General features: G+C 33.4%; 2 pseudogenes; both read right to left on the reverse strand.

Annotated features, from left to right (window-relative positions):
* Positions 1–2534: 2534 nt before the first annotated feature.
* On the reverse strand, positions 2535–3140 carry LOC138338855 (uncharacterized; annotated as a pseudogene).
* Positions 3141–10253: 7113 nt separating this feature from the next.
* On the reverse strand, positions 10254–19855 carry LOC101259989 (uncharacterized; annotated as a pseudogene).
* Positions 19856–20234: the final 379 nt, after the last annotated feature.

Raw genomic sequence — 20234 nt, forward strand, 5'->3', positions numbered from 1 at the left:
TTCATGAAAATATGAGAAAGTGGATAAATACTATCTTTTTAGAAAGAGAATATTACATCTTACTTATATCATTGACCACGATATGGGTGGCATGTGATGAGATATTTGTATATGGACTCCACACACCTTATGGTTCCATTGCCTAGAATCTGAATGCTTGACAATGTGTAAATAACATGTTTTATGAAGAATTTTGTACAATTACATCATCATCTCATTGCATCACATTGACCATATTTGTTCTATCATATAACATGTTTATGTATTTATTTAAATGTTACATGTACCTCTATATGTTTACTTTATTCACGGCTTTCTATATGAATTTATTTCACTAAGTCCAGAATGGGACTTTTCTACATACATGAAGATGCATTCATAGTTTATTTTTAAGTATAATTAGTTGCTTATACTTAGTTGGTGTAACCTAAAAAGTAAATGTGGATTGTACTCAACCCTACTTATGTTACCTCTTTGATGCATAGCCTTGTTAGGGAGATCCTAGTAGCAATCAATTGGACAACAAATTTGTCTCTTTTAGAGTTGTAGTGAGATACTGCTTTCCCGGTCATCATTTATCTCCATTTATCATTTACAGTCTCTAAATAGATTTCCAAAGACTTGAGATATATTTTCGATTCTAGAAATATATTAGATGCTCTTTATACGTATGCTACCGGGTTTTGGAAAATTATTTATTGTTTTCTATCATTTGTGGCCTAACTCCCCTTTAGGAATATATATTTTATTTTGTCTTAAACACCATTTTCTTAGGATGCCGGGGTATTTTCCATCATGACCTTAGCTTTTGGGTCGTGACAACTCTTATATCAAATTTCTGTATAAAATACATAAATATGATTTGAAGGAAAACTAAAATATAAGTCCATTGTAATGACCCTCCAAGTAATTTTCTTAATTTTTTATTCTTTCAACATTTATAGCTTTATGTATAGTGACTCTTAGTTATTTATGACAAGTAGGTATTGACAATTTGATTGCCAAGTCATTTGTTTGAGTTTTGTGCAGGTTATCGTGTTTTGAATCCTTTGAAACTTGTATGATTGACTTCGGCCATAATTTTAGGAAGATAGCCTTGGAATTCAACTTTGAAGTTTCATCATCTCTGAGAAGGTCATTTATGGCTAAGGGCATGGTATGTTTGGGCCTTAAGGTCCTGATAAAAGTTTTGTGTTGTTAGGCGTTTTAACTTTGAATCTTAATCCAAGATTTGACTTCGTCCACATTCTTGGTAAACATGCTTGGATCGAATTTTGCCAGCACAGTTAGCTCTAAAATGTTAAGTTTTGTCTCGAATGATTTTATATGTGATTTCCATGGCTTCTAGTATCATTTGAGCCATCTTTTTTTGGAATTTGGCTAAATATGAAAATTGGGTGTAGGACCTAGTTTTCATCAATACGACCTCAAATGGATGTTCCAACGTTTTTATTGACTCTAGAATGTTGAATTTATTGGGGTGATGTATTTTTTTGTATCAAGTCCCTAATGATTTCCAAGGGTCCGTACGGAGACTTTATAAAATCGCAAAATTTGGTGTTGCTAGAGTAGACCTTAAGAGACTAAAATTGGGGCTTCTAATGACCAGAAATAGTTTTTAGCAACAAAATTTTTGGCATTTAAATGTCGAAAATTAGCTCCAACACTTATTTTCAAACTTCAACATCATGAGCTTGCAAGCTACGTTCGATGATTCAAGTTGCATTTCATCTAAATTAGTTTGCCTACATGTTAGAGTTATCGAGAAGTATTGAGGACTCTTTAGTTGAGGCAATTTATTCACCAAAGGGAATGCCCAACTATCTTTGATCTCTTTAAAATGGTGATTTTGTTGCGTGTTTGTTTGAGTTGTTTTGGTCATGCAATTGAGCCCCATAATGGGACACAAGCTCGATTAGTCAATTAGGAACTTTTTACCTAGTTGATTTCGGAATTCTCAATATGGTTCCCACATTCTTATTTTTACAATTTTGGATCCTGCTACTATTATTACGATTTTAATATTTAAACATTTGTTATGAAGTTGTGAATAATAATATAATAGTGTATAGATGTGCAGAGGCATTTCAAAAGTGAAGAGCTCTTGTGCAATGGATTTGAAGCTCTCGTGATCAGTTTGAGATAGGCTTCAGTCTACTTTCTTTATTTGACTTCTTAGATAATGCATAGTATAGATTACATGTAATTGTAATTGTATTTGTCAGGTATTAGCTTCAATTGGTCATTCCATTGTTTCCGGAAAGCGTAGGAGCCTTTGGGCTTATTATGGGTGTATGAATCCTTAGATTAGGCCTGTACTTTTTTTTGTAGAGTATATAATCTTGATTATACTTGATATATGATTGATACATTGTTTCATCATATTAGGTTGGACCTTAGATGCTTTAGGTTGGGTTTTAGGGGCCATTTAGTAATGATTCGCCTCTAGTAGGGCTTCTTTTGGATTTATCTTCTCTTATTGGTGCATGAGACCTTTATGGATCATCATATCCATAGGTTGGAACAAGTAGTGCTTAGTCTATGACTAAAGTGGTATGATTGGGGTTGAGCGTCGGCCTGGAGTTTGTTCCCCCTTTGATTGTTTTAAAGCTCTTTATGAGAAAGGATTTGCAAAATAACATATGTGTCTTAATATCTTGTTGAGGATATTTGATGGTGAACAATTTTTCCAAGATACATTAGATCCAGAATGCTTCATAATCCATACATCAGAGGTAGCAACACCTCGTTGAAAAGTATAAAGAAGAGAAAAATCACTTCCCCCAATTCCAAAATTGATATCAGAATTGTCTTTTCCACTACTTGGAAAGATTTGAGATTTCTCATGACTCTCCTACTAAATCAAAAGAAGTGATATTACACACCTTGTACATATTAATACAAGTCAATGAAGTCCAATAAAGCTTCCCATTAACAAATCTACCACAATGATTTAACAGTAAGCACAGATGCTGATTACGGAGTGTTATCCAAGAATTAGTCCTCAAACTATATATGTTGACCAAAGTAGGCGTATTGGTACCACTAGAATAATTATAGGGATAAATGATAAATATAAAATTATAATCATCACATGACTTATCATATTCAAAACAATATTTTTTAGAACAGGAGCACATATTACACTTAAAATGTTGGAATTAATGCATTCACACCTTGATGTTTCGCATTTCAACATTGTCTCGTAGTTTCTCAAGAACTCTTTTAGAATTTTGTATGTAGTAATTTGTGATACATTTATCTAGTTAATTGTGTAGGACTTTTTGCTTTCTATTTTTATTAGTATAAATAGGGATGTTGTTGATGATTATAATCATCTCAAGTGGCCTTAAGTACCCTTTATAAAACTTGAGCATTCTCTAAAGATAGTATTCTCCTTCTATATTTCCTACAAATTGTTATCATGAGCAGGTTTTCGTTCTTAATTTGGGGTTAGGTGAAGAAAAAAATATGGCATCCAAAACAAATGAAGGTGCTTATTTTTAAATTTTTCTTACTCCATTTTTTGATGGATCTGATTTTGAATAATGGAAGATATGAATGAGAGCACACCTGTGTAATACTCCAGTAGTTTAAAGCCTAATCTAGAGCCTAACATGAGAATGTAAGAGATGTAACACTGTTTATATGCCAATTATAATGTATTGGAGTCATTTAAGAAGTTTAGAATCAAAACATCAAGGAACGTCCATGACATCCGTAAACTAGTTCAAGATATACTAGCATGCCTTAGCCTATTTGACTAAGTTTTAAGAGTCGAAAAATGATGAAATTTTATGGTAAGGTGTCTAACACATATTAGAGTTGGTTTATAGTCAAAACTTCTGGGTATGACTTCCCAAGGATCAACCAAGGGCTCTTAAGGAGGACCCTTGCAAATGTGGCTAAAAGTTGTCACAGGACAGTGTTCACCAGCGTGGCATATCGATGAGGCGTGGTCCAATTGATGCAGCGTCGATGGCCACCATCGATGTACACTTATACAATTTCTTGGGAAGTCATTTTTACAAGTCTCAGTAGCAAACGACGACTGCACAGGACGACCAAGAAAAATGTCCGTCGATTGACAAACGGCCTGTTAGTCGTGGTTTCGTCTGTCAACACACTATTTTTTGACACGTTTTGGTTAGTTAAATTAAATTATTTAAGGGGTTAGGTACTTATTTAGGGTTAAATAAGGCCTAATTAGGTTAGATAACGACTCCTATAAAGACCCAAAACCTAATTAGACTAAACCCAACTCCCATTATTCCAAAAACCCAAATTGCTCCTCCTTGTCTCTTCTTTCTCTCCCCCAAAGAAACTCTAATGAAGACCAAACAAAGGAGGCTTTTAGTTCATTCAGATATCAAGTTTTCTCTGTTAGACTTCATCAATTAGTAAGGTATGGTATTCCTTTAACCTTTGGGATCTCTTTCCCCGAAGGGTTCCTCCAAATTGAATTTAAAAGTATGATATTGAAGTGGATTTTCTTCCCATATGAAATTGATCTTTTGAATTTCTGTGTTTATGATTCCTTTGATTATTATGAGTAGATTAACATGTATTATGATTACATTAACCTTGGTTGTGATCTTGAATTGAATTGTATGGTATTGTACAATTGGCTTGGTTAAGGTGTGAATTACTATTCAATGTTTTTATTATACAAATTTGTAAGTATATTGTGATATATTATAATCCAATTATGCTTTTCCTTTGTTTTTTTACCTAGGTTTTGAAGTAGATCATGAATTTCACCTAAGTCTCTAATTATAGGCTATGAACTAGTGATGAATTATTGTGTAGTGATTCAATTGACTTCATTATTGTGTTGGTAACAATTGTTTGATGATATTATTTATACCCATTGTTGGGTTTATTTGGATGGTTGATGGTAAGACCTTGATAATGATATTGTGAAGGAGATCGGGTAAGTCTTGTGATCTCAATTTTTTACTTCAATTATGATTACTTATGATTAAGTGATGATGTTGTATTGAAGTATACCTTATGTTAAGATTGATGGGGTTGGTATGATGTTGAATTGGAATGTCTTGGACAATGGATTTTGAGTTGTTGGCTAAGATGTAAATGTAACAAGTATGGTGATAATTTACCAATGTGCCTTATTATGATATGACTATGTAAATGTGCTAACCTCATATGTATGAATTGTAATGAAAGGAAAATACTCATGCAATTCTTATTGAGCTATGATGATGATTATATAAGGGATAGAACCTATGACTTACATTAGGCTATGATGATTAATAAAGGCATTAACAACATTTAAAAAGGGACTCTAACTTAGCACCGAGTGAACTAGAGTGAGGAGTGTCGCTTCCCACATAGGGAAATTAGGATCACTAATGTACTGATGAGATTGAGACTATAATGCATGTAGCATAAAGAAGGTCCCAACTACATCTCCTAGTTTTTGAACTATCTTTCCCCCATAGGACTACTAACTGGTGGATCCAAAATAGAAGCTATATTTGTGTTTTGGTACTACCTTGGCAAGTAGTCTGCGTTTCTTCGGTGTAGGGTTTTATGACACTGAATTTCACATTAGCTCATATGGTATATGTCGGTTAAGGGAAGATGTCCCGAAGAGGTAAAATGAAGTAAAGGAATAAAGTCTAACTAGGATGACCTATGGGGTTTAGCTTAGTCTTTGTATGGGGATGAGACTCGACCTATACATTTCACTAGTTTTCCTTGACGGAAGTTTTAGAAAGATGTTCTTGTATATGTATATGTTTATAAATGTAAATGATATTTATATGATGATCTTACATGTTGATGACACTATATGATGTTGGTTTTACTTATGAACATGTGTTTGGTCTCTATTGCTAATGTATGATGCTATGTACTCTTAATTATATGCTATGTGAAGTTGGACATTGTTTATGGTTCTTGTTGGATTTACTTTATTGAGTAAGTTAATGCGGGCTTTGCTTAGTCATCGCACTAGTGGGCTTAATGAGGGTTCATGAGTAATGTTCTTGATTTGGTTATGATGTTATGAACTCTTATATATGCTTGTTGATATTACAACTTGATGATAGTGTCGTCTTGATTATGGGCTCAATTATGTTGATATGCATGTTGGCTTGACAATGCTTAGTATTGTTGGTCTTGTGATGTACATGGTCTTGACTTAATGAATATGTCTTATTGGTTGGTATGATTTCTTGAATGTGCATAAGGCTTTTCAAATTAAAATGCATACATAAATGAAAAGTCCCTTAATAGCATAATTTTATGTTGTGTGTGCATATAGTCTCATACTTAGTTCAAAGGATGTCCTAACCCCATTTTCTCCCTTTTCCCTAACATTTTAGGTTCCGGTCGTTAAAGAGCTTGTGATAACTTCTGAAGCAAGACTTGTATTCTCATTCTCCAATTTGGGTAGGTCATCACTACTTCAAGGATAATGCCACTTTCTAGCGTTGGATGTTAGTTACTCTTAAGGACAATATGTTCATTTCCTTTCATTTTATTACTAAAGATTGTATAGACTATATTTGGCTTTAATTATATTGATGTATGGGCTATGCCCAATTGTTATACTTTTGTTTAGATGGTTATGAGATGCGACATCCATTTTAAGACTATGTTATATATATATATATATATATATATATATATGAATATATACTATGTGTATGTGAGAGGTCTATGAATGTAATGATGTAAGCTAAAAGGCTAGTTTTGTCCTCGATGAGGATGACGTTGTCGGTTACGTCTAGGGGTTGCTCCCCGGATGTGACCATCTGAAAGCTAAAGGTTTTTGGACTGTTGTTGTAAATGGATATGAAGAGCCAAAAAATGGTGGTGAACTTTCAATAGTAGAGATGAAAAACAGTGAGGCTAAGTACCGTCAAGATGTAAAAGCCTTGAGAAAAATACAAATGGGAATCTCAAGGGTATACTTTGCAAAAATTGTTACTTGTGAGACTGCAAAGCAACCTTAGAAGTCTTTGGAAATAGAAGTGTATGGTGACAAAAATGAACGCACTATAAATCTTCAAACTCGTTGAAGAGAGTTTCAAAATTTGAAGATGATAGAATCTGATAAAATAGATGAATATTGCGCAAGAGTCATTAATATTGTTAATGAAATAAGACATCATGGTGATACAATTTCAGGCCAACAAGTTGTGAAAATAATTCTAATTAGTGTCACAGAAAAGTATGAGTATATTGTTGCTATCACTGAGGAGACGAAAGATTTTTCTAAACTTTATACCAAAGAGCTAGTCGAGTCATTTTATGCACATGAGCAACAAAGGTTTTTTTAGTGAACATCAATCCAAAGAGATGGCTTTCTAGTAAAAAAAAAATGAGAATTATCACATTTTCTCAAAAAAATCAACAATGGAAGAATTATAATCCAAAAAAATAAGATCATGATGATTATTCTAGAAGGATGAAGAAAAAGGTGATAAAAGTATTAGTCTTTTTTGAAAAATTTACAAAAGGACTAATCATAATGCAGAAAAATGTTGGCACAAAGGCAATCCCCAATGTAGCTTTTGTAAAAAGTTTGGTCATATTGAGAATGATTGTTGGGACAAGCTATAGGAGCAAACAAACTATTGCGAAGAACTGGAGGAAGAAACGGAAGAAAATTTTTTCTTTACTTCTCAATGTGATCTTTCAACAAAAAGTTGTGAATGGTATATTGATAGTGATAGTACATATCATATGACTGGACATAAAAAAATTCCTCTTGGTTAATAGTAGCATCACTACTAAAGAGAGAATGGGGAATGGAGCCTTAGTTGATGCAAAAATTAAAGGAACCATTTCAATCAACATTAAAGGGATCGGTAAACAAATTCATGATGTGTTTTATGTTCCTGAATTGGAAGAAAAATTGCTTAGTGTTCCTCAATTCATGGAAATAGTTATTCTCTGGTATATAGATATAATTATTGCAAGAGTTATGATTAAATTGAGTCAAATCAAGTCATTGTTAACATAGAGAGGATAAAAACAAAATTTCTTTTACAATTTCAATACAATGCTTTCAAAAATAAAGTTGTAGATAATTTATGGCTTTGGCACGAAAAATTGTCAATTGAATTATGATGGTTTGAAGTTTCTCAACCAAAAAGAATGGTGACATAACTTTCTAACATACATACTAAGAGTAAGGTAAATAATACTTCTATCATATTTTTAGATGTGTCAAATCAAGAATAGGACGAGGAAGAGGAAGATGTCCTTCAAGGAGGAGAAATCTCATATTCAGACGATGAAGAATCACTTTCAAGAGGAATAGAAATTTTGAGTGACATTTATCAAGGATTCAACTTTGTCGGTGTTGAGAAAGAAAATTATAAGGAGGCAATAAAGCATGATGTTTGAAAGAGATTCTCGGTAGAAAAAATTTGGAAGATTGAGAAAGTTAATACTTGGGGAGTGTGTGAGTATACCAAAAGAGAGAGAAGTTGTAAGTCTAAAGTGATTTGCAAAATAAAATCAATCAAAAGGAGATATTCAAAAACACAAGAGAAAGGCAAAATTCAGTTGCAACTATTGTTAGACAAGGGAGAAAAATGTTGACATCTTCACCACAACACTTCCAAGTGAAAAGTTTTGTCATCTTCGAGAAGGCATTGGAGTTTTCAAGTAAATTCATTAAGGGGGAGTTACTTTTTGTTTTTTATATTTTGAGTCGTATAAATAGTGATGCAGTTGTTTATTGTAATCATCTCAAGTGGTCTTAAGTATCCTATACAAACATTGAGCACTCTCTAAAGATAGTTTTCTCCTTCTATATTTCCTAAATCATGTTGGGTAATTCCTTTGACTTGGTAATAGTGGGTTCCATATATATGCATCTCTTTTGCCATGGACAACAAAAATCAACCCATTATTAGAGAAAACAATGTGAGTTGATAAAGTGGATCTTTCGGTGGGGGAATCGATGTGGAATAGCTCCTGAGTGTGTTGTTTGTTAAACAAGGGAGGAAGAGAACAGAACTTGAAATTATCATTGGTCTTCTGAAATATAAGTTTGTGATAGATGTATCCTTTTTCATTAGTTGTTAACTTGATATCGTTCTTCACAAAAGCATGGCCAGAGATTATTTGAAGCCATTATTTAGAAATACACATGAATTTTGACAGAGATTTCATAGGAAGATCTAAGAGTATCTGAATGACAGCAGTTTTTTCCCTAAGTGTATGTTTTTGGCGTTTGTGTTGATTGAGTAGGAGTTGTACTTTGATCGCAACACAGTTTTGAATTATAAATAAGAATTAATAGAAATCCTCAATTTTATAAAAGTTGATATTCTGAGTATAAATGATTTGGAAGTATCGCCTAAATTCTTTGCCTATTTATAACAATTCATATCGCACCTAATTAATTATTCATACAAGTTTAAGGGATTCAGAAGTACTGCTTAAAATGATTTAGCTATATATTTTTGTTCCTCTTCCATCTTAGCTAATTAATTACTCATTCTTTCTCATTAAAAATGTCATCGTCATCATCAGTAAAAAGGTCTTATTGAAGCTTTTAATGATGCCATAATACATAAAGATGCCCTTTAACATGGTTTCGAATCACATTTATGTCCTTCAACTTTGGGTGTGTACATATAGACACTATAACTTGTATAAAGTTGAAAAAATAGACACACATGTCCTACATGTCATCCTACGTGTCATTTTTTGTCCTACGTGGTGTCCTACGTCTATTGTGTCATGTATGACTCATGTGTTTATTTATTTAAAAGCTGGACAGTTAAAGTGTCTGTTCGTGCATTATGAAAGTAAAAGGTCAAAGTTAATTAGAGCCAAGTTTAGGGTTCAATATATGTATTATGCCTTTAACGATATATGATATTCAACAGAGAAATTAATGTACAGATCCCAATGCCTGAAATTGGTTACTAAATAGCTTTCTCAACTCTTCCATTTTAGGCTTCGCTCAATGAATTTTTGAACTATGGTAAGCTTACTGGCATGATTAAAGGAAGTAATCTTCAGCACTAAAGAAGGCAGACAGCTCTCATGAATATCAACAGTAGAAGAATTTGTTGTAGGTTTGGAGCATTTTCATAATTGCTAAGATTACTAGAACGACTAGTAATAATCTTTCACCCTAAAAAGCAAGTGAATCATCCACAAGGTTTCCTCTAACATTCTCGGTGTACAAGGCGGAATCAAGCTACATAACTACAATTCTGATACTAAATGCAGCAGACAAGATCGAGCAAGAGAGCAGATCACGGCAAGGATTCGTCATTTCGATCCATGCACTCAGAAGCAAGTACGGAATCAACTTCCACTTCCTGAAATTCAATAGACAAAAACATATTAAGGTTGCATCTCCCAACATTTTCGTAAAAAAAGTGTAAAGTACTACAAAATAAGTTACCTAGTATATGCACTAAAAAAAGTCTGTTATTTGTACATCACATAGACGTAGTTTTAAGTCAAACTACCAATGAAATTGTGAATGCTACGTTATGCTTTCTCTATTACGATACGTCCTCTATTATTAAAAATGCTACATACAGACACTCACAAAAATTTGTGAAAGGTATCGTAGACCACATCAACTTATTTCAAAATCAGGTTCTATCCCTAATGAAAACTTACCTTTGTACATTTATAAGTAATTAATATTGCAAAAAAATGCTTTTGAAACATGTATATTGTTAAAGATTTATTGCTTTAAAAGTACAAACATTATCATAATTGAAAATTGTTGAATGCCTTGAATTGGACACGCTACAACAGAAAGGACGGGGGTCTTGCTGACCGGTCAGCGAGTCGGGGGGTCCAGGGGGGCGACGCGCCCCCTGGCCTGGGGGTCGGGGGGGCGAAAACACCCCCGGCCCGACGGTATACAATGTTGTTGTATTGGGCCCTTAATTATCTGTCAATTCTGTATGTTGGGCCCAAGCCTGTTAGGGCGTAGCTTAGCAATATATATAGACGCTATGGCAAACCCTATTCTGTAATTCTTTTTTTGTCTCTCCATAATAAAACTGCTCCCTCTCTTCCCCGTGGACGTAGCCAATTTATTGGTGAACCACGTAAATCTGTTGTCTTATTTTTCGCATTTATATTTTCTCGTATTATCTCAAATTCCGCACAACAACAATAAGGATAAAGTGCAATGCACATGTCCAGAAATTAGAAAAGTAAAAAGGAGAAATGCTTAGTGGAACAACGAGCTATACAAGCAAATATGATGTATGGATTAATATATTTAATGTTGTGTCTGATTATTAGGGGAAAAAACATATTCAAAGCCTCGTCCTATATTTGATAGAAAAAGAATTGCAAAAAGAGCATATACCAGAAATCGTAAGGGATTAACAATGCTTTCTGCATAGATTTCTATCGGGTCGTATCCCACAACATCAACAGTGTGCTGAAGCTTTCCTGTTGAACCCCCAACTATCAGTATAACTCCGAGAAAGGAAACTAAAGGTCGCCTTTAGTTGAGTGGTGAAGATGTGTAGAGAATTTGTAAGTGGTTGGCGAACCCATATGTATCCCAACATTTGGAGGATATTCAATGGTAAACTGTTTCGTCCAAGATACATGTAAGACACTATTCTTCAAAATCCAGACATCTCAAGTAGTAGCAACTAAATTAGCGGTGTAAATGAGAGAAAACTCACTTCCCACAACTCCCAATTTGATATTCAAATTGTCTTCTCCACAAATGGTAAGCTCCAAGCTAACACATGTCTCTTTTGCCACATCCAACGAAATGATCTTGCGCACGTTGAAATCACAAAAACTTGTAGATGCAGTCCAATAAAGCTTCCTGCTGACAAATTTAGCCATAAGATTTATTAGAAAGACGCTCTTAAGTAGGCCATAGAGGGTTTTCCAGGAATCCGTCCTAAAACAATAAATGTTTACCATATAAGTCAGGTCGAATTCGTCAATACATTCATTAATAAACAGAGGTTTGTAATCATCACGTGATTCATCAAATCCAAAATCATATTTTATATAGAAAGAAAAATCCCACGGCATATTAAGTAGTTTTTTTTGACTTGCTAATGGTGAAGTTCCATATATATATATATATCCCTTTTTTAATCATACAGACAAATTAGCCCATTGGCAGTACCAATAATGGAAGATGATAAAGCCAAAGAATCCATGTGAACAGTGGCTTGTTGTTTGTTAAACTAAGAAGGGAGGAGACACCTTAAGTTGAGTTTGAGATGTTTATTCACGATATTAGGACTAAATATGAGTTGATGTAATGCTTTTGAAATGGACATACATTTCACGATAGATTTATGGGCCAGCCTTAAGAGTATGTTTGTTATGATTTCATTTGGAATTTTGGAATGAATTGTTGTACAACCTATTTATTTGGATCTTTGGACCACAATATTTTTATGAAATTTCGTGAAGCATTCACTGTGTCTGAAGCATATAAAAAAATCAGGACGGATGTGGTACAATCCTCTTAGCCAATTTTTGCTAAAGCAAGGGTACAAAAATGACCCTATTTGTCCTTGTGTTTTTATAAAATGGTCTGGATGTGATTTTGTTTTAATAGTCGTGTATGTTGATGATTTAAATATCATTGGTATTCCTAATGAGATTTCAAAAGTTGTTCAGTGTTTAACGAAAAAATTTGAAATGAAAGGTCTTGGCAAGACAAAATTTTGTCTTGGCCAACTGATTTGAAAAATGGAATATTTGTCCATTAATAAACATATACAGAAAATGTGTTGAAGCAATTTCACATGGATAAATTACATCCATTGAGTACCAAATTGGTTGTGAGATCGCTTGACATAAATAAAAATCCATTTCGATTTCAAGAAAATGATGAAGAGCTTCTTGGTGATGAAACTCCATATCTTATTGCTATTGAGGCACTAATGTATCTTGCTAATAATACTCGACCAGATATTTGTTCTGCAGTAAGTTTATTGGCATGATTCAGCTCTGCCACTACAAAGAGACATTGGAATGGACTCAAACATGTAATCAGATATCTTCAAGAAACCATTGATATGAGATTATTTTATTTTAATGAATCCATGTCAGAAATGATTGGTTATGCAAATGTTGGATATTTATATGATCCACATAAAGCTCGATCTCATAAAGACTATTTAGTTACATATGGAGGCATAACTATATCTTGGCGTTCAATGAAGCAAACATTAGCTGCTACTTCTTCAAAACATGTAGAAATAATAGTCATCAATGTTTGGTTGAGATCAATAACTCAATATATTCAAGAAATATGTGGTTTTCCTTTGAAAAAGGATATCCCAACTACATTGTATGAAGACAATGCTACATGTATAGCTCAGCTAATGGAAGGATACATTAAAGGAAATAGAACAAAACACATTTCACCAAAAAAAAATTTCACTCATGATCTTGACAAGAAAGGTGAAATAAATGTTCAACAATTCACTCAGTTGATAAGTTGGTGAATCTTTTCACTAAAGCATTATCAACCTCCACATTTGAAAAGTTGGTATCTAAGATTGGAATTTGTCGTCTCCATGAAATTAATGATGTTTGCAACAGGGGGAGTAAACTACGCGGTGCACTCTTTTTCCCATGGCCTAGGTTTTATCCTAATGAGTTTTCCTGGCAAGGTTCTTAACGAGGCACCAAATAAAGAGTATAACAAGACAAGTGTTCTATTTTGTAATTCACTATTCTCACAGGTTTTTTCTTAGTAATGATTTAACGATGTATATTATCTATCAATTGTCATACAAGGGGGAGTGTTGTAAATCATTTTTGTTGTTAAATGGATGACCATAACTCCTTAGTTAGTTCCCTTCTTTATGAATAGTAATGTTGTTGATAATGTGGTCAAATGGATGACCATAACTCCTAGGTTAATTTCATCCTTTATTGGTAGTAGTGTTGTTGATAATGTGGTCAAATGGATAAGCATAACTCCTAACTTTATTTCCTCTATAATGGGTAGTAAATCTCACGACTTAATGTAATGTTTATGGCACCATTTGGTATTCTTCAATGTAATCCTATAAATAGTGGTGTTGAGAATAATGTTGATACACTTGAAAGAAAGAAAGTTAGCATATATTATTCTTCTATTGTATTATATTCTTCTTCTCTTCATCTTGTCATTGTTCTTTACTTCTTAAGTTTTATAAAAAATAATAATTTTTGTATGAAAAAGATTAAAATATAGCTTGAACTTGTCTAGAAGAATCATGTATATATATATATATATACCCCTACATTTGTTTAAAATTTAAAGTAAAAAATATAAATATAAAACTATTTTTTTTTATTTCCATTAGATAAAGAGTATACATTGAGATTTTTTCGTAACGACAAAGATACATGTGAGTTACTTTTATAACAATAAGAATATATGAGTCAATTTCATAACTATAGAGTTGAGTAAGAAACCATCAAGATATGGACTTTGTTCTTGACTAATTTAGTTGATGATTTTGATAGGGAAAAAAGACAAATATATCCTCGAACTATCATAAATGGTATGCAGATACCCTCCGTCATGCTTTTAGATCTGGAGCATTTTTATAGTTACTAAGTTTTTTAGAACATGTCACGATTCGAGACTACCCCTAGTCGTAATACATGATGAGCTTAGAGTAATAAGTGACCAAAACTTTTAGATGATACACCATAAACGTCTTTTCACCATTAATGCAAACAAATCACCATTAAAATACCTCAACATATCCTATATTTGTACATAATTCTACCCAACACACTCTACATGATTTCACAAAGACATTTAATAATTATTTCTTGCCAATCAAAAAGATATCAGATTTATCAGAAAGTGAGAAAAAATAAGTAACTCGAGAGTGTGGGGAAGGGGAAAAAGAATGAAACGGGGGATTGGATAGTGGAAGAAATCAATATCCCCATAAGTTAAAAATCATTGTCTTGCAAACCCTCTATGTAGAAATCAAGGATGACACTTTTTAACACAATCTTCATGAAATGAAAAAATTAGCATCCCTCTATTTAATATTTTTTTGGTAAAAGGATGTTCAAATAACATAGGGATCCGTTCAAATACACAGAAACAGAAATAAAAAACTAAAAGAACAACACCAAAATAGAAACTAAAGCAAAAAACTGAAAATAAAATTGAGACTTGGAAAATGAATGGAATTTGCTTTTCCATGTCCTTCTTTGTGCATTCATTGTAGACTTGAGCTTTATCAATTATCATTGTAATTTTACTCCCCCATTGTTCATCCTTAGCTTTTTAATTTTCATTTGAGATTTACTATATTATTTTTCAGATCTGTTATAACCCACTTCAGAATTTACTATAATGTTTAATATCTATAGTGGGATAAATATGTTAAAAAGAAGAAGAAATTGAAGAGTCATATGGAAGGGGAGAAGAGAATGGAAATGGGGTATTGTTATGGTCACTCTCCTTTTCTGCGTGAAATCACATAATTTTTCCATATCAACATTAAGTTGCCGCATAAGTTTGGTCAACGGTCAGAACGGTTTAATATATTGAGTTTTGTTGACTCTAAAGGTTTAGTTGACAAAATTTTAAGCAAAAGAATCCATAATACAAACTCATACAAGTATAAGGGTCCATCAGACCATTTCACCTTGTCTAAACTTGTTATTTTCCCTCTCCAACACTTCTACATTCATTTTGTACCTCAAAACTTCTAGTTCCCCTTCATGGATTCCTTCGTTGTTGACATCTTCTACCGTGTAAACATGTTGGATTGACTTTGTTTTTCGGCGTGGAAAGTAGCTCACATAAAATTCTCATGTAGGAATTGAGTTTTCGTTGATGTTGTTATTGGTATCAGTAGGAGGGGCTTCAGATTTTAGCTGTCTGTTCTAGTTTGCAAGGGGGATGTCCTTAAAATTTTAGAATTGAACAAACTCAATTCTTTATGATGGGAGAAGCACACAAAGGAAATTAAGGACACCAAATGGCTTTGGTCGCAACTCATGTGTATTGGACTCATGCTATTCACAAGGTTAATCAAAATAAGTAAATTGTCTAAAACATAGAAAGTACATGAGGACACACGTGCAATGCCCATTCCTAGATTCTCGTCCCTAAAAAGATGGCAGATATTGGTGGAAAGTCTAGTAAAAGATAGAGATTGATTTCTACAGATTTTGAAGCCTATGAATTTGGTAAAAACATTGGAAAAGACAATGTGAGTGAGATTTACTTTGAGCACCTGGAGTGTTCTTTACTTATTTGGATATCACTACAACAAAAACAACTTTTAGCGGCATTAAACATTAACACTAATAACGAGTGTTAAAGTCCTTACCGGCATTAGTTAACTGTCATTAGAAGCAATTTCGCTAAAGGTTTTAGAGACATATACAAAGAGTGACACTTGCCGCTAAAAATACATATTTAGAGGCAATTAAGAATTAAATGTTGTTAATGGTCATTTTTGTTGTAGTGTATACATGACAATGAGGCTGGCTTTACCTTTATGTCGGACAAAAAAAGGTCTTTATGAAGCTTATAATGATATTACCATATGTTATTCATTAGAGAAATAAATGTACACTGTTATATAATCAATCAAGCTATTTTAAAAAATCCCTGTCGCTAAAATTGCCTAATAAATAGCTTTCTTAGCTCTTCCATAGTTGGTTTTCCCTTTATGAATTTCTCGAGTAAAGAACACAGCCAGTTCCCATGGTGAATATCAATAGTACTAGAAGATGTTGTATATTAATAAAAGAGATCTGGAGCATTTTTATTGTAAATAAGTTTATGAGAACAAGTCACGATTCGAGACTACCCCTAGTCGTAACCGACGATGAGCTTAGAGACATAAGTGACCCCAAACTTGTTGATGATATAGTCATACCTTAACAGAATTGTGTAAAATCTTCCTCAGTAGAACACTATGTTGCTAATGGAAACCACCCCTGAAACCATGGTTCAAATCCAGCTAAAGCTCTTCCGGAGTAAACCTTTCCACCGTGAATTCTTTGCATCCCCGAACACCTTCAGATCTCCACTGGCATGAAATTGCATATGTGAGCCAAATGTTCGTGTTCATCATCTAGAAGTGATTATCACATACTCACAGAATGGGGAAGTGATCCCTTTTTGTTTAGCTCATATTCACATGTTCGTGTTGATCATCTGGCAGTGAATATCACATACTCACAGAAAATTTTGGAGGTAGTTGTTTTTGCTGGAGAGGCTACGACTCGTCAATATGCAGCCACCATGCATGGAGACTATTTCAGTGGCTTAAAAGAAGCTTCTCATATTTCCAAGTCCATGAAAGCTAGGCAAAACAATCCAAAGAAAATTGTATGTTGTCCACCAAAAATTGTTAACAGGGTCGACACTATAAACACATCGACGGAATAAGAACTTCTTACTTTTGCTATTATATTAGTCTCCACATTATATAAATTGTTGCAGAATTATTATTCTTTTACAACTTTGTGGTCATCCCATGATCTCTATTGCTTGTAATAAGGGAAGGTGTTGGTCTCTGCTCCAGTGCCTCCCATTAATGAAGATACATGGCCTGAAATTTCTCTGAAGTATATGCTAATTAGCATTGTTACGTTATCCATGGAATTGAACCTTGATTCTGCAGAAATTGCTTGAAAAGAAAGAGGCAGCTGAATGTTTCAACGATTATAAGGTGATTGTTGCCTGTTGGCCAATTTGTGGCTCGTTTAATATATGTAGTTAAGTGTACGTATTTTTGCATTGCCTATCACATTAATTAATAATATTAATATATATATATATATATATATATATATATATATAAAGAATAATTTTTTATTAAACAGAATATTAATCTAATATGTGAAAAATCTACTTCCTATCAATAACAAAATTACCCCTTAGTATAATAAATAAGCTTTATTTGATATACTAGTAAGGGGCACGTGCCTTGCACTTGTGAGCTATGGTAAGTAATATCATTCTATTTGAATTCTTTTTGTAAATAAGTGTTTTGATGATTGGGTGAATTGTTAATTGATGTAGAAGAAGCGTACATTGTGTTTATTGGTCTTTTGATGATTACATGAAGTATTAGTGATGTTGTATAGTGAAAAAGATTTGACGCATTTAATAATAAATAGGAACGATAACATGCAGTTAATATGGAGTGTTTAAACAGAAGTACGAAAGTACGGTTAATTGTTAATAATACAAATACTTAAACATTATGATAGAATATAATGTTAATAAAGTTGATAATAGTAATGAAAGAAATATTTCGAAAATGACCCTAACGCATTGAAGAGTGTGGGTTGTTGAAGAATCCATTATGTCTGCATAGGTTTGTTTGCGTCTTCTAAACTTGTGATTTGAAGCAATGTAATGTTGTTAGTATATAGTATCTGAAAATATTTAATTATATGTGTTAGAATGACCATATATGTATATGGGGTTATCGTACCTAAAACTTCCTTATAGATAATGTTCTCTGTGTATGTTTCTTTTTTACGTTTAGGTTGCTTTGTTAGGACAAGAACTATTGTTGTCGACATAGATATCCCTCTTGATAGCGCCACGTACAATTGACCATGTGAGAAAAAATGTTGGGGCAAATACAAACCAACATTGTGAATCATTTGACCTTGAGCTTTATTTATAGTCATTGCAAAACAAAGGCGTACATGGAATTGCTTTCGAATGAATTTAAATGGATATCCTTCATTTTCTTGTGGTGATAGTTCTATTCTTGGAAGAAACACTTGTTTTTTTGCAGAATGACCACTTGATATTTCAGCATGCAGGACAGTTTGAGAGAAACCTCGACATACCATTCGTGTGTCGTTGCATAAGCCACTTGAAGGGTCCAAATTCCTTAGCAACATGATAGGTGCATTTTCCTTCAATTCTAACCTGCATTAAATAAGATATGTCAAAACCTATCCATTTTTTTCGCCTCTTGTAAGTTGTAATGTATTGTGTTCAATACATATGTGGTGGGAGACCGTTTGGTGTTAAAGTATTTAGATATTCTTCTTGGTAATAGTTATTGGTGTCATCTTTTGCTGAGTCAAAGCTATTGAATATCTTGCTTTCACCTAGGAATTGAGATATTAACTTGTTGTTAATTTTTAACATGGTCATTTCTTCTTGCTAAAATAGCTCTTTCAGTGACATATTTTGTTGTCGAAGCATTTTCTTGCAGGTTTTCAAATATCTCTTTTATTATGGATTCTTCTGGAATTCCATCCTAGGAATTTTGATTGTTAATTGTTTTGGGAGGAGGATTAAATTTTCTCTTATTGTTGGTTCATCACCGTTACCCACTCAAAGTAAGATCTCACTGAATATTGGATCTATTCTTGCTCTCATAATTCTAGTAAATTGAATCTTCTTCATCAAAGGCCAGAGATATGATTTGACCAAGCTTGCATTTACAATTTCTGCTCGAGTAGATTTTGGAATTACTTGTAACACCTGCCGAAAATCTCCTCCAAAAACCATGACTTTTCCGCCGAATGGTTTATTGATGTCCATTATGTCTCTGAAGCTCCTATCGGCTGTTTCTATTGTTTCGCGTTTGGCCATTGGTGCTTCATCCCATATAATCACTTTTACTTTTCTAATCAATTTGGCAGCACCACTTTGTTTTGACATGTTTGTCATAGTTGATTCACTTGTTTGAAGAGGGATCTCAAACCTTGAATGTGTTGTACGTCCTCCTGGTATGTTTGAAGCAGCTACGCCACTGGTTTCTGTTGCCAAACCTGTCATACCTCTTGATCTAACATTGGCATGTAATGCACGGTATAGGTATGTTTTTCCAGTTCCCCCGGGTTCATCCACAAAGAATATTGCAATTGTTCCAACATCGATTGTTTGCATTATTTTTGTAAGAGCATGATGTTGTTCTCGATTTAATTCTAACTATGCATCAAAATCTTCTGGTGGTATCTGCACGGACATTTCTTCATTTATTTCTCTACATTCATATGAACCAACTTCAAGAAAATTGTGATCTAGTTGAGGAATGTCATATGTCTATGCTTTTGCCCATACTTTGCAAGCAATTATTAATACTATTCAGAGAAGACTGTAGTATAGTATTGTATGAGTTGCCATATAGCCTGCTAAAGTCCTCTGACATATCCTCATAATAAGTATCACAGAGTTTTCTAATATTCGTTGGGTTACAATGAACCAAAATTGTAGCTAACAAACTTCTAAGAGTGAATGGCCTTTTGAAGACAACGGCCTCTCTCAT

This window comes from Solanum lycopersicum, chromosome 10 (genome assembly GCF_036512215.1).
Source record: "Solanum lycopersicum chromosome 10, SLM_r2.1".
Classification (NCBI taxonomy): Eukaryota; Viridiplantae; Streptophyta; class Magnoliopsida; order Solanales; family Solanaceae; genus Solanum; species Solanum lycopersicum.